The sequence below is a fragment of the Balaenoptera physalus genome (assembly GCF_965194825.1).
Source record: "Balaenoptera physalus genome assembly, chromosome: 5".
Taxonomy (NCBI): Eukaryota; Metazoa; Chordata; class Mammalia; order Artiodactyla; family Balaenopteridae; genus Balaenoptera; species Balaenoptera physalus.
This window is the reverse complement of record NC_138884.1, coordinates 99994634-100009999: the sequence shown is the minus strand read 5'-3', so window position 1 is coordinate 100009999 and position 15366 is coordinate 99994634. Positions and strand designations below refer to the sequence as shown.

The window sequence follows — 15366 nt, the reverse complement described above, 5'->3', positions numbered from 1 at the left end:
AGTAAGAACACCAGGAAGCGAAACTTCCAATTTCATCCTGTTGCCTCCCCTCACTGGTCCACTATTTCAAGTCCATTGCTTAGATCTCTCTAGAGTCTACCATCTCTGAGTTCAAAGCTGTCCAAGACAATTTGACAGTCTAAAGCAACCGATGCTTCCCAACTCCAAAATCCAAACAGGGAGTTGGAACTGGAGGTTGGCTCTACCTAGCCAGGAAGATATTTTTTCTGACTCTGAGCAATCCCAAATGTCAATACAAGACTGCTGTTTGCCCAGGGCTTACTGCAGGAACTTGGTCCACTGAGAACATATGGCCTGCTGGGCACCTGCACATATAGATTATAACCTTGACTAAAGGCCAAGTAGAGGAGGTGATAAAGGCAATTGCCGTTAGTCTGTGCCTTTTACCTCTTCCATTTCAATTGTCTCTTGCTCTTACCTGAACCCACAGGAAAACTGCACAGCAAGAAACACTAAAAAAGAGGGAGGCCTCTTAAGCTCCAGGGACTTGAGCTCCTAGCCGCAAATTTCCTTTCATTCAAAAGAATGATCTCCACCTTTTTTCTCAGCACAACACTTAGCATGCCCATGGGGGGTGGCGGGGCACGGGAAGTGTTTCTCACCAGGAATAAGCTGCAAGGTATATTTGAAAACTGAGATTTCTGAATTGCAATTGGCATCTCTCGGTGCCTTTCAGATGGGGGCCATCTAACTGCAAAGTGACATTTTGTGGTCAGGACTTGGTGGAGACCCAGTGAAAAACTACAATCAGTCAGTTTCTAAAACACAGGCTCAAGAAACTGGGACCTAGCATTAAACCTAGACAATCTTCCATGATTGTTCATCAAAGGAAAATCACAAGAGACATTCAGTTTTCAAATTATTCTCCCTCGCTAGCCGCTCTTATTGCTATTACCATGAGCAATATCATTCTTTACCCACTGCAGGAATCTTTTGTGAGCAAAATACCATTGAAAATCTTTACTTTCGAATCCATTCACTCCTGGCAAGAAGCAGTCCTGGATGAATTTTCGGGTGCCCAGCTCAGTAAAGGAGTGACCTTTGGTTGATCTAATTTACTTGTCTCTTTTATCCACATATGATTTATATTACATGTGTATTTAAGTAATGCCTTTGTCTTCTAGCACCTGTAAGCCCTTCATAATCATTAATTAAGCCTCAAGTCCATTTGAAATAACAGATTTCTTCGCTTTGTAGAGATGGAGAAACTCTGGAAGGATTGCGGGTCCACGTGGAGACAGTCTTGACTCAAGCCCTAGAGGGAGATCAGTACATTTCCCAACCTCTCCAGGCAGCCTAACTGTCCATAAATGTGTGGCCATAATATTAAGTCCCTGCTAACCACATAATTGCATTTATGAACCCTGGCAGTTCTGTATTCACTCCTGGGTGCTCTTGGAAAGTTGGCCAAAGAGATGAGGGTATTGGAGCATGGCTAGAGTGAGGAAGGGCCAGCCAGGGAGGAAATATTGAAGTTTTTGATGGCTTGATCTTCTTGAAACAAATATTCTTTATAACATGGTCAAGCAACTGTGAAGAAGCCATTAGAGAGGGGTGAAGCTGGAGGCCAGGGGGCCAGTTAGGATGTCTTTATAGAGTGAATCCAGAAAGTACAGTGGCTAAGGGCACAAGTTGGTTTTTTTTTTTTTTTTGGCTGTGTTGTGTCTTCCTTGCTGTGCACGGGCTTTCTCGAGTTGCGGCGAGTGGGGGCTACTCTTCGTGGCGGTGGGCGGGCTTCTCATTGCGGTGGCTTCTCTTGTCCCAGAGCACGGGCTCTAGGTGCGTGGGCTCAGTAGTTGTGGCACGCAGGCCCTAGAGCTCAGGGGCTTCAGTAGTTGCAGTGCGTGGTCTCAGTAGTTGTAGCTCACAGGCTGTAGAGCGCAGGCTCAGTAGTTGTGGCACACGGGCTTCGTTACTCTGAGGCATGTGGGATCTTCCCAGACCAGGGCTCGAACCCATGTCCCCTGCACTGGCAGGTGGATTCTTAACCACTGCGCCACCAGGGAAGTCCCTCAGGGCACAAGTTTTGACGTCAGTCAGCTATGGGTTGGAATGCTGGCTTTGTTACTCGCCAGATGTGTGGGCAATTTATTTCCCTTTTTGAAGACTCTTGTTTTCTCATCTGTAAAATGGGACTAACAAAAGTCCCCCATAGTGCTGTGGAGATTCTATAAGATAAATGTAAATCACTCAGCACAATATTCAGTGCAAAAAATGTTCAGTTATAATTGCAAAAACTGAAATAACGCTAACATTTGCTGGGCACTGTTCTGTTACTCGTTAACTCCTCACAACAGCTTGAGAGGCAGTGTTATATTTTGCCTCCATTTTGCAGGTGAAGAAACTAAGGTACAGAGAGGATTTGTAACTTAAGTTATGGAGCCAAGATTCGAACCCACACACTCTGTCTCCAGAATCTGTGCTGCTTATTACTCCTCTAATAATAGCAATTAGTATTGATTACTAAGGCCATAGATCTGGAATGGAGACAGACGGAGGACTGCGCGCCTGGCAGGACGTAGGGATGACAAGAGAAGGGATGATCCCGACTGGTTCCCTGCGGTTCTGACTTGAGCGATGGTCCGTGGCATCTCTCACAGTGGTGGGCGGTGGGGAATACAGAAAGAGGAACAAGTCTTACATACCCGTAGAACATTCAGATATAAATGGTTAATAGGCGGGTGCATACGTGGATCTGGACTTCAAGGCAGAAATTAGGGTGGGTTTTATAAATTTGGGAGTCATCAGAAAATACTTGGGAACGGGAGTCCTGTGAGTGGATGAGATCACACACACAGTGTATGGGGTGAGAAAAGAAGAGGACCCCTTTGGGGGAGAGCAGAGGGCTCCAACATTTAAGGGTTGAACAAAGAAGGGTCCTTAAAGGAACGCAAGAAGGAGTGGGTGGAGAAGGCACGTGCTTGCTGAAAGCCAAGAAGGAAGAGGGTTTCAACAGTCTTTCTCTGGTTTAAAACTAGATTTTTTTTAATTAGGGGAAATATTTTATCTTTCCCCACTTATGTCTTTAGGGTACCACTCCCCAACCAAATACAAGGAATTTAAGTGTAGATGGATTAGTGCCATGCCAGCTCATTTCCTGGGAAAATAAAAAAACTCACATCACGGGCTAAGGGGAGGTTAGCTTGTCCATCCCTCTCTCCATCTCTGACTGTTAAGGACTCATCTGTTCTTCATCTCAAAGACTACCACGTCCATGAAGCTCTCCCACGCACTCTAGTTGGAATTTAAACCATGTTCCTTTGTGGTTCTAGAGAATTCCATACATATCTATACCACATTTTTTTGGTCTAATTCATGTCACAGTTGTTCGTACAACAGTTCAGTCACTTACTAGACCAAAATTTAATTGATGGCAGGACCACATCTTAGCCTTTCTGTATCACTAGTGCTTGATGCTGTGTCTGGCACATAGCAGGTGCTAAATAAATGCTTGTGGGCCATGAATGAATTTAAATCTTTTAAAATGTTTTATTTATTTATTTATTTATTTATTTTTATAAATTTGAATTTAAATTTTTAGTGAATGTAGCCTAACAGGTACATTCAAGTCAGTCACCATCTTGCTTCTGGTTTCACCTTTTATGCACTGTATCTCAGTGCAAAAATACAGTATCAAGTTTCCATGTCTGTAAAATTAATAAATTAGAGCTAGTGGGAATTAAATGAGATTATAAATGGAAGGTACTTAGAACATAGCAAGCATCCAATACTCGTTAGCCATTAAGTGCCAGGTTCTCAGCTCAATGACTCGCCGAGCCCCTCTGTGGAGGGTCTTAGAAATTCCTTGCTGTGTTTGGATTTCCTGTGGGCCCCTCACAGACCCAGGGGTCCTGGTTCCCAACCTATTCCTTTAACTCCTGTCCTGTAGGATTTACAGCCTGACTGTGACAACTAATTTTGGAACTGTAATGCCTCCTGTCATCTTCCATAAATTTGACATAAATAAATCACAAAATACCCTTTTTATATCGCTTTTTATCTTGCCACGCTCCTTGTTTCTTTTGGAAACAGTTTTTATGGCAAATGCACAGTGTAAATCCAGCCGGCAATAAAGCATGCCAAACAAGCGTGTAGCACAGGCACCTGAGAGGAAATTACCCGCCATTTGCAGTGCTCCACACAATTACCAGCAGGATGTCGTGGAGTGGCCTATTCAACGCGCCGCTCTGTCCTCCTCACGCATGATTTGCATAGCCCTTGTAAACAACATTGTCACACAACAGAGAGGGGACCCACTGGTCTGCGTCTTCATGCCGGCCTCCTCTTGTGGCAACGTGAAGTCCTGACTTTGCATGGCACCTCCCCTGCCTGCTTCCCTGAAGAGGTCCTTTCCCCTACAGCAGCAACATCCAATAGAACCTTCTGCAATGATGGAAATGTTCTGTACAGATGCGCTCGCTATCCAGGATGGTAGCCACAAGCCCCATGCAGCTACTGGACACTTGACGTGTGGGTTGTGAGACAGAGGAATTAGATTTTTCAATTTGAGTGTAATCAATTTAAATGTAAACTCTACCTGATAATTCTGTAGCTAAAAATATATACAATGTTGGATTGACGTAGCTAATACTTCATTTCAAATTTTTGCATCTATAAGTGAAATGATAAATAATTTTCTTTTCTTGTATTATCCTGATACAGTTTTTGAACGAAGATTACACTAACCTCAAAAAAAAAAAGTAAAGAGCCACATGGGGCTAGTGGCTACCATAGGGACAGCACGGCAAAGATCATTTGACCTGTCTTCCTTTTCAGATACCTTGTTCCATACTTCTCCAATTTCAAACAACACCAGGAATCATGGTAAGTATCCACTGAGTACTTTCTCATGTGGCTGCTCTGCTTTCACCCTAACGGTGACCCTATGGGGTAGTTATTAAGATCTCCATCATTTAAATGAGGCCCCCGAAGTTGAGAGATTTTAAGTGACAAGTCTGAAGTCTCTCTGTGCTGGAACAGAGACACGCACCCAGGTCTGTCTGTCAAAGCTTTGCTGCCCTCAGAGTGGTGTTCAGACCAGGCATTGTGGCTTCAGGTTATTATAACTGAATCGTTAGGGCAACCTTTGTATGAATTTGTTAGCACTGCAGGGTTCAATACCTAGCTCTGCAAAGCTCTCTATCCGGGGATGGAGACAGCTAGCTTCTCATCGCACCCTACCGCCCACTAGCTGCAGGTGTGAGGCCGTGCACTTCCAGACACATCTCTCCATGTGTGTGTACAGGCTTGTTGCTGCCTCACAGGTTTGTTGGGAGCACTTGAGAGATCCATTTGAGGATGTGCTAAAGAGTAAAAGCGCTGCACAAATATAAGGCCTTGTGATTAAAGGAAACTCTGATGAATCCTACCGCACCCTATTTATTGCCGGCCTAAGTTGCCACAAAATCCATGTGCAATATCATTACCCACATCGATATTTACTGAACACCCCTGAAAGCCTACATTCTGTGCAGCAAAATTAAAGGAATGCATCCTGTGGCTTTTTTGTAATACCAAATTAAAGCCATGACTATCCACAGCAGAAAACCCACCCCACCGTGCACTGATTATTAACATGTTAATTTCTATGTCCCAGCTTTTGAAAATGATTCTGGGAACTACTTATTGAATTTTTAATTTGCAGATTATCTACCAAATTGGCTGCAATGGCTCTGAGCAATGGGGCCCACATGTCAGCTGAGCAGGTAAAGCAGATGCATGCAGACAACAGCAGCTCAAGTTCTGATGGGTCTGCCTACCCAGGACCTGGGCCCCTTACTGGCTCCTGAGAGCTTCGTGTTCAACAGAAATAATAGTGTATTTCCCATATGTGTGTATCAGGAGGGGAAGAGATATTAGAATGCTCCCCTAAAGAGGTTTCTAAAAATCATTCCACAGTCTGAACCTCTAAAGTCATTTACCAAGCTTATCTTTTATTATGCAAAGCCTCCCTCTTTCTTTCCCTTCCTTCCTTCTTTCTTCCCTGCCCTCCATCCTCCCTCCTTCCTGGCACTGGGAATACCAGCTGGAATCAGGCAGACCTGTCTCTGCTCTCACAGAACTTGCAGTCCAGCTGCAGGCTGTGGACACCAACAGTATGTGACACAACAGTGTGACAAGATCTATGCATGAAAGTGTATAGGAATCCCTAGCCCAGACATGAGGAGGAATAATACCAAAGAAGCCTTCCTAGAAAAAGCAAATTAAAGGGGGAGCAGGAGACAGTCAAATGGGTGAAGGGAGAGAATATTTCAGGCCGTGGGAACAGCAGAAGAGAAGAACTGGAGGTGGAAGGAAGTTAGAGAGCCTTTGGTGGTCCTCCACCAGGGCTGCAGATTCGAGCCCCGCCCCCTCGCAGGTGCAAGCAGAAGAGCCCCAGCAACTGAAAGCCTCCCCCTCCAAATCAGGCAGGAGGCAGAACGGTCCCCAAAGCCCCTACGCACCACTTGTTAGCCATTTGTCCTCCAGAAAGTGACTTACCCTTTCTCAGCCCCCTCAGATCACTGGAGATCTTGCCTTCACCTGGAGTACCTTCAGCTCCCTTTTTCTTCCCCATTCATTCTCTACTCACTCTCTTATATACACAGTCATCTTTTTCTTCTACATACCTTATTTCTGCAACTAGATCATAACAACTTATTCCTAATAATAAATGCCTTTCTTAAAGTAAAAACTACTGAGACTTTGCATTTGCCCAGAACTTTGTACCTTGCAAAGGGGTTTCACCAGAGGGATTGTTATAGAGATCGGCAGAATAATCCCCTCAGTCAGTAGGGCAAGTATTAAGATCCTCAATTTACTGAGGAGAGCGCTGTGCTTCAGAGAAGCACAGAAGTTATGTGACGTATCTGAAGCAACACAGCTGCTTCACGGTTGAGCTGATACGAGGACTCAAGCCCTAGAGCCAAGATTAGATCCTTGATAAATGTTTGGTAAGAGTCTTACCAAACATTAAATGGCTGACATTTTAAGTGCTTACTGGGTATGTTGTCCTAAAAACGTTGTATGTATGAAGTACATTCAACTTAAACTCATTGTATGAGGCAAGGGCTACCATTATGTGCTTTATTACGGACAAGGAAACTGAACCACAAGGATGTTAAACGGTTTGCCCAGGCTCACTAAACTAGTGATGCCGCTGTGGTCCACGCCTAGATCCACCCCACAGCACGTATCCAGAGCCGCTGGGCACGCTGCTTCTCTTGATGACAAAATTTCCTTTACACTTGTTAGGAATCCTCCAGTGCTGGGAAGAACACCATGAATACTGAAGAGGCTCAATGAATATTTATTTATTTATCTTTAAAACAGTTTACTCTCTTGTAGGGATTAAAAGTTTCTTGACAAGTTCGAAGGCTTTGATTGTTTATTTCTTCCAAATTCCCATAACGATCACGGCTGCCCATGAATCAGCTTTCTCTAGTATCTCTTTACATGCATTCCCAGCCCTGGACTGGGGACATTCTGTTATTGTATTTCTTTCTGCTGCTGGGTCACCCATCGGACCCACCCACGTTGGCACTCCCAGACACACACCTGCCTCAAGAGCAGCCTCTCAGCATAAACCACACACTCTCAGCAGGAGGCACCTTCAATACCACTTGCTCAAAACAGCCCATTATGTCCCTTAATCTTTTTTCCCCCGTGGTGAGTAAGGACTTTCCTTGGTTCCCTTTTTCTTTTCCCACAGAGATGAGGAAACAATTCTCCTTAACCTTTTGAAAGCAAACAACAGACAGCAAAACCATGACACAAGATACAGATAGATACATGCAAGCTACCGTGAATATTCTATGGGATTGTTTAGTGTGTGACTGTCCCACTTCTCATTGACCAAAAGCAATGCGGACTTAGGAACACTTAGACAGACTTCTTATTTTACTAGATATCCTTTTACCTCTGGGTCTAAGAATTCCTACATCAGTCTGCAGCAGACTGGAGAAAAAGCTTAAGTACAACAAATTCCAACTCACCATAGCAGCCATCATTCAATAAGATAGGAAACCAAATGACACACTCACCCCTTTTCCCACGGCTGCAAAGGGCTGAGGTGAAACCGTTGCAAATTCCTCAGACTTTGCTACTGCAGCTGAGGTTTAATGGGTTAATGATGGGCCCTGAAGTCAGATGAACCTGGCGACTCCCAACCCTGCTATTTTGCGACTTAGCAGAAGTTGCTAACTTAGCAAGCTGTTAGGCACATGTCCTGGCCTAGCCCCTCCAATTTTTCAAATCATGATTTGTATGCTTGGCTGCTTACGTCTGGGATAGGCACGGTAATCTGTGCTTATATGAGGGGGTAGGTAACCATGGGGAAACTCTACCTGGAGGTTCAATTAACAAGCTTGAGTTGACCCTCAGAGAATGGCAGATACAATTCGTGGAGTCATATGCTATGTCTTTTCCCTCAAACAACTTTCACAAGTGTTTACTAATCCATACAAAATGTGTTCCCTGCAGCTGAGGGACCTCGGGTCACCACTTTATGTACATCCTTTCTTCCTGGATCAATGGAAAGAAGAGCAGGTTGGTATCTATTTGGTCTAGTGTCAGTGACTATGATTTTGGGTAAAGGTCAAAAGGCTTTTATACACCAGTTGTTTTTTTTTCCCTGAGAAAAATGGTACCACTTCAGTCTATTTCTTAGTATCTTTGTCATGATATATTCTGCTCTGATCTGCAGCATAGTACAGCTGCACTGGCTGTTAAAACATTAAGACACTTCCATGCCGGCTACTTGGGTGCAACATCGATCACCCTATGACGTGATGCAACCCCCTTGGATGCAACAGCTAAGAGGGGGGGCGCCCAGCACAGCACAGTGTGGGGGAGGGGCTCCACCATTCCGCTTTGGGCTGGACCTGGGTTCATTTTGATTGGTCATTGCCCTAGTTTTTGTGCCTGTGGTTATCTATTCCAAATAGTATCTCAGGATATATGGGATAATAGATGCAAGAATCCTTACAGATTTTTGCAAGGTTCCAAGGTTCCATATAAATTTAAGATAGTATTATAGTAACAACTCATGTAATCAATACGGCTGGGGCATAGTATGTTCAGAATGACCTAATTTGCTAATTTACTCGAGGTTAACCCACTTCTGCAGGGAGATTGACTGAAGCAAAGGACCTTTCCTCAAACGATATAGAGGACGGCACCTTGGACCTGCATTTCAGACATTTGACTTTAGTGATCGAGCTTTTCTCTAATTCATATTTTTAGCAGAAAATAGGACGTTTTCACCAAATACAAATACAACATCTGTCATCTGGCCCATCATATGTTCTTAGAAACAGCATGCTAGGCCTGCTGAGTTGCTTATCTCCAATGATGTGGTTAAGCAAGGTGGAAGAGCGAAAATTCATCCTCCCCAAATGACACAGGAATAAAGGCACAGACATTTAAAGAAATAAAGTAAAATTTGAAATGTAAAACGTCAGAGGTGGTGCTTAGGAATAATGAAACTGTAAGAAGTTAAACACAATCAGGTTTAAAGAGATAATGATAAAAATGAAAATCTGAAATCTCTTGCCAGTAGAGTAAACCTAGTCTAGGAAAATGAATTCAATATTTCCTGCAAATAAACAGTGGTTTCTAAAAATAGAAAACACAGATGTGAAAGCCAGAAAGTTTCAGGGGATCTTAGGTAGTGATGGTCAAAGTATGACTTTTTTGTGACTCTGTGAAATTACAGATGAGGGATTTCAACCCTGAAGGTAACTGAGATTTTATTAAACCGACAGACTATATTTTAATACATCCCTGATGAAATATACATGTGCTCACTTTTCAGACATAATCTGTATGAAAGTGCTTTGTGAAGCACTAAACCAGTGTATCTTCAAGTGGATTGCAAAGAATCAAAGACCTGTGAGACACTTAGTGAAAAATCAAACTACTATTTCACCCTGTTTCTCTGTTAGACATTCACAATGCTCATGAATCTATTAAAGGCTCTGAAAAGTCCTGCAATATTTTTTTAAATTCCTTTCACTTTTTTTTCTCTCTTTAATCAATATTTCCCAAATTTACCTGAGCAGAGAAACCATTTTTATTTGTCACAATTTGGGGGATGTTACATTAGAAAAATATAAGGAATTACCATTTTGCTACTGGAAGATTTTGGAAACACAAATATTCTGTGCACATCTTCAGGTGTCTGATCCTAAGGGTCCTCAAAGGCACCCTCTTAGGCTTCACCTGTGACTTCCTATCTGTACCAGCGATGTTGGTTTGAGGGTCTTTCAGCTGCTGGTTAAGTGAAGATGAACTGCATTATTATTCAATTGCAGTGATTCTACCCACTGTCAATTCCCTAGAGGATCAGAGAAGTCCTCCCACTGTGGTCTTCCTGGGCTCAGGATGCTGGCTTGCAAGCTTCCCTAATTGCTTCACCCCCCTCACTTCCTACCCTGCATTTTTATCACTGGCAGGTGTTAGCAGGAAGCGCAGTCCTGTGGCCGAAGGAGGAAAGAAAATTTAGAGCAAGTGCCTTCTTTTAAGGAGAGCAGCCTTAGCAAAACTGTTACAAATTAGCTACAATTTACAGGTTCTCATTCTTTCCTGATCTCTTCAGGTGCCTGTGCTTGGCTCTCCAAAGGCTTTTAAACTTTATTTTCCTTTCTTTGATTATGCTGGTAGAAAGATGGAATTCTAAAGGAAATGCATCATAAAATTTATATTTGGGCAGTCTTATCAGCATTGGACATACATAATCTTTCATTGCAAAGTTTTTGCTATGAAATTGCACACAAATTCATTTCTACAAAGAGAGACAGAGAGAGAGGAAACCCTCTATGTTTTTATGGTGTTTGATGTCTATTTTTATGTTTCTTAAAGATAAAGCATTTATTCTATGCATGATTTGAATTTTATGCATCTCTTCTTTTTGCCTTAACGGAAGTGAATTCTTATTGCATAGCCAAATTTTACACTCAATTTATACTGCAGAGTAACTCCCTTCCTCCAGATGGGACTATAAACCAGTAGAAAGAAGTTTTTTAAGTGTTACTAATTGAATATAAGGGATCTACTTCTGAAAGGAAATCAAAGGCTCAGGGGAAAGCACTGAACATTATTGGTAAAGGACACTAATATCCATAAAATAAAATAACAAAATTGGTGCTGGGGTGGCTTGGTAAGCAGGTTGGGTTGCTAACTTTGAAGGCACTGCATCGCCAAGTCACAGAAAGGGCAGCATATGGGGGGAATGCAGAGGAGGAAAGGCTGGCTTACCGGGTAAAAAAGATTTCTCCAGCTTCTTTGAAAGCTGTTGGAGATCAAAGATAAGGACTTCTAATGGCCTGGAAGATGAATGGGAGAAGAATAACTACAAAGCCGTAGAGAGCAGGCCCAAGTATTAGATAGATCGAGAGGGAAAAACTAGTTGTATCAGGACCACTATTATCAAGGATCCAATAATGATAACATGGAAAAAAACTTCTTTGCTTAATGTGTGTGTGTGTGTGTGTGTGTGTGTGTGTGTGTGTGTGTTTCCCCACAAAACACCTGTAATAATGCTGTATGCAAGCAGAACAGACAACTGCCAGGGGACCCAAAATAATATAATAACAATAATAGTACCACCTCATAATATTTGTTGAGTACTTACTATGTCCCAGGAAGCTGTGCTAAGCCCTTTGTAATGTATTTTTAAATTCTCTCAGAAACCTTTGAGGCCAAAACCCTGTCTCTAGTGGTCACATGAAAGGTGCTAAATAAATATTCATTGAATTAATAAACATTGCCTTGATGTGGTTACCATTATTCTTCCTCTTTCACATACGAGAAAAATCAAGTCTCAGAGAGCCTTGAGGAGGTGAGGGAACCATACAGCTAGTAGTTGCAGAGGCTGGCTTGCACCCATGACTGTCTGTGTCTACGTTTTATTTCAGTGATACTGCCTAAATTGGGACAGAGACACACATAATCTTTCCTCACAAAGGTTACGGGGGATGGGGTCTCAGGATCTGGAGCCATGGCTGTAGAGACAGCGCAAAGCCAGGAGAGAGGAAAGAGCATGGTTATAGGACAAAGAACCACCTAGTTTGACTTTGGGGTCCGTTATAACTAACTGCTGACCTCAGTTTCCTTAGCTGCAAAATGGGGAGATTGAAATCCATCTTATTCAATTGTGAAAGTCTGAGGTTATGCAGACAAAGTGGTATTTACGTGTTCAAAGTTGGTAAACATTATTTTTATTCTGTGTAATAAAAATAGCAATCCCAGCCCCCTGGCGTTTGTTGGGTGGCATTTCATTGTATGACTATGTGAAAATAAGAACCACTGGGCCCTTGGTTTCTTCATCAGTTTCAAATACTGAGTTAAATTATGAAGGGTTTCTAGGGTCTCTTCCTGATCTCAGCTGTGCTATTCCCTCCTAACAGCATCATGGGTAATAGAGCAGGTGCTAGAGCCAGGCTTCCCAAGTTCAAGTTCTTGCTCAGCCACTTAAAAGTTGCGCAATCTTGTGCACAGCACTTAACCTCTTAATGGCCTTCATTTCTAATTTCTAATATGCAAATAATGACATAACAGTCTCAGTTTCCACATCTGTAACACATGAATAATGATAGTGACTACTGGGCATGGTTGTTGTGAGGATCAAATAAATGTTGGCAGTGATGACGGTTGTCACAAAGATGATAATGGTCCTTTATCAGACAGCTTTTGGAGTTTGAAATTCTCACCATACACGTACATCAGGTTTGGTTAAGCAGATATGAGACGTCCAAAAAAATGAAGTTCAGAATTTGGAATGGCTGAGCAAGAGGGTAGGTAAGCTTTGATGTGGGGCAGGAAAGAGGAACCATGGAACTTTTATTTAGTCATTAAGCAAAGAAGTCTCCTAAAATGTAATGGTTCTGCTAAAAACAACCCCACAGTAATGTGGGGCTTGGGACCCTGAAGAGGAGGATGGTTGGTCTCCAGAGTGAGAAGCTCTGAAGGAGAAGAGAGGTATTAAAAAAAGAGTGGGAATGAGGGTTGGGCTGTTAACTCCTTCACAAATAGCTCTCTCTTGGATGTGAGATGGACAGCATTCACTCACCAGAAAAGATCTAATGTATATTTCATATAATGGTCTAAATGAATCATTTATCCAGACAGCCTTTATGGTAGCTATTATAGACTGAATTGTGTCTCCTTAAAATTTACATGTTGAAGTCCTATCCCTCAAGGTGACTGTATCTGGGGCCAGAGCCTTTAGGGGATAATAAGGTTAAAGGAGATCATAAGGGTGGGGCCCTAATCTGATAGTACTGATGCCTTTATACGAGGAGGAAGAAACACCAGAAATACGTTCATGCAAAGGGGAAAAACCATGTGAGGACACAGGGAGAAGGCGGCCACCTGTAAGCCAAGAAGAGAGGCCTCAGAAGAAACCCAGCCTGCTGGCACCTTGGTCTTGGACTTCCAGCCTCCAGAACCATGAGGAAATAAGTTTCTGTTGGTTAAGCCTGGCTACAGCACACTGACACAGTAGCTGTAAGAACATGTAGGCTTAGGAGTCCCTCTGCTTAAGTGTTGAAGAATAAAGAAGAAAGCTAGAAGGAATTATAGAAGGAGGAAGGAGGAGGAGGAAGAAGTGCAGGAGAAGAGCAATGTTCCTCAGCATCTATTCTGAACCACAATATAAAATCACCACGGCTGAAGAATCTTCCCACGACCCTCTGCCGAGGATGGAGTTTGCCTGTCTACAGAGCTCAGCCGCACGAGAGCTGCTGCCTGGATCCTGCCGCCTTCTGCGCGTGCGCTAAAACCACGAGGCTTTCTCATCCCGTAGCTTCCCTGGCCATTGCCTTCTCTGAAATTAGGCCCAAAGCAAAATGATATTTTAAATAAGATCACCTCCACCCGAAAGAGAAGAACAGAGTGGAAGTTTAGCTCATTGTAAACTTGTCCTGGTTTAAAAAAACAACAATAATAAGCAAAATCTCAGAGAAGGCTTCCACCTTGTATGTAGCTACAAAGAGTGAAAAATTAAACTAAGAAAAGGATAGTTCTAAGATAAATACAAATAGGAAAAAGAAAAGCGTTTTTTCACTTTCATTCAACTTCTATCATCATCACCCGTTCGCTTCCGACTTTGAAGGCTACCATGGTACCTGTTTGTCAATAATAAAAAGTAAATGTATTTTGAGACTGTATTATAAGCCTCCTGATAGATTTTTATCGCAGTTGATATTAATTTGCCTTCTCTATTCACATACTATGGGTGCCAAACTAAGTTTAAAAAACTACTAGTACATAGTACAACAGGGCAGAGAATGACATTAAAACGACAGTATTTTCAGTTGGATTTATAGAAGGTCTCCATTCAGATATGAGTGGCTATAGTTAGCCCCCATCCCCCAGCCACTAAGCATCCAATTTGCAGCCAGTTTTGCTACTACCAGCTAAAGAAAAGACTCCAGTGTTACTTTGAACCCACTCCATCCTGACAGGGGAGGACCATTTGAAAGGCAATTATGTATTCAATAGTAAAATGCTTGCCTGTTAAGGTCACCTAACCATCCTACTCTATTCTTTTTGAATTTACTGGCTAGAGACTACTTTAATTCATTTTATAGCAGAACAGTTAGATTATGCTCCATTTATTATAAACATTTGGTTTGCATAGAAGATTTGCTATGTTTTATTAATCTATCCCATACTCTTTCTAAAAATATGATGAACAAGGTAGCATAAAATGTCATTCTTTATACACTTTAGGTGGTTGGCAATTAACGCGTTGAGGCTCTGCAGCTCTTCTGACTCAAAGGCTGTTTTCTGATACGGATCCATCTTGCCCACATCATCTGTGGAATTACAAAACATATGATAAATCCAAGCATTTGACAGCATTATTTCCATCCGGTTATAACCCTATTTGATAAACTCAAATCAGCAGCAAAACTATACCAGATTAATGAAAACCCATCAGAAAGTGCACCATGCCATTTAATTTCTGGGGAATTACAGCTAAGATACATTCTAAAACATTCAGAACAAATGGGGCAGGCTTTTTAGAAGTATATTTTAGTTAAAGTGACTGGGAAAAAAAACACCCGCAGGATTGTATGTTCACCACATCATGTCCAAGAAGCTGAAACAGGAACAAAATAAAATGCAATGTGTTTTTGCCGATGAACAAAAGCTGCTTCAATTATGAAAGAGTACACTGATAATAGAATCCCAGAGACAAAGAAGTAATATGAACACATGGCTCACTGCTTACTGTATATACAGCAAGGAAACAAGTTACATCTATTGCACGTAGAAAGAGGCAAGAAAAAGAGTTAAAAAAAAGAGAAAATGGAGGAAGAAAATGCACACTTAGCTTCTGTTATGTTCAAAGAATAATTT

The 15366-nt window shown here is 42.2% G+C and overlaps 1 protein-coding gene and 1 long non-coding RNA gene across 3 annotated transcripts in view; both read right to left on the bottom strand.

Moving 5' to 3' along the window:
- The window catches only part of PPARGC1A (PPARG coactivator 1 alpha), a 467754-nt gene that overhangs the window by 170617 nt on the left and 281771 nt on the right, over positions 1 to 15366 (bottom strand). The gene's annotated exons all lie outside the window — the stretch shown is intronic.
- The window catches only part of LOC309660947, a 49346-nt gene continuing 35522 nt past the window's right edge, over positions 1543 to 15366 (bottom strand). Inside the window, exon 2 of the long non-coding RNA XR_014263747.1 lies at positions 1543 to 14819. This is a non-coding gene — a long non-coding RNA (uncharacterized lncRNA). The remainder of the gene's footprint in view (positions 14820 to 15366) is intronic.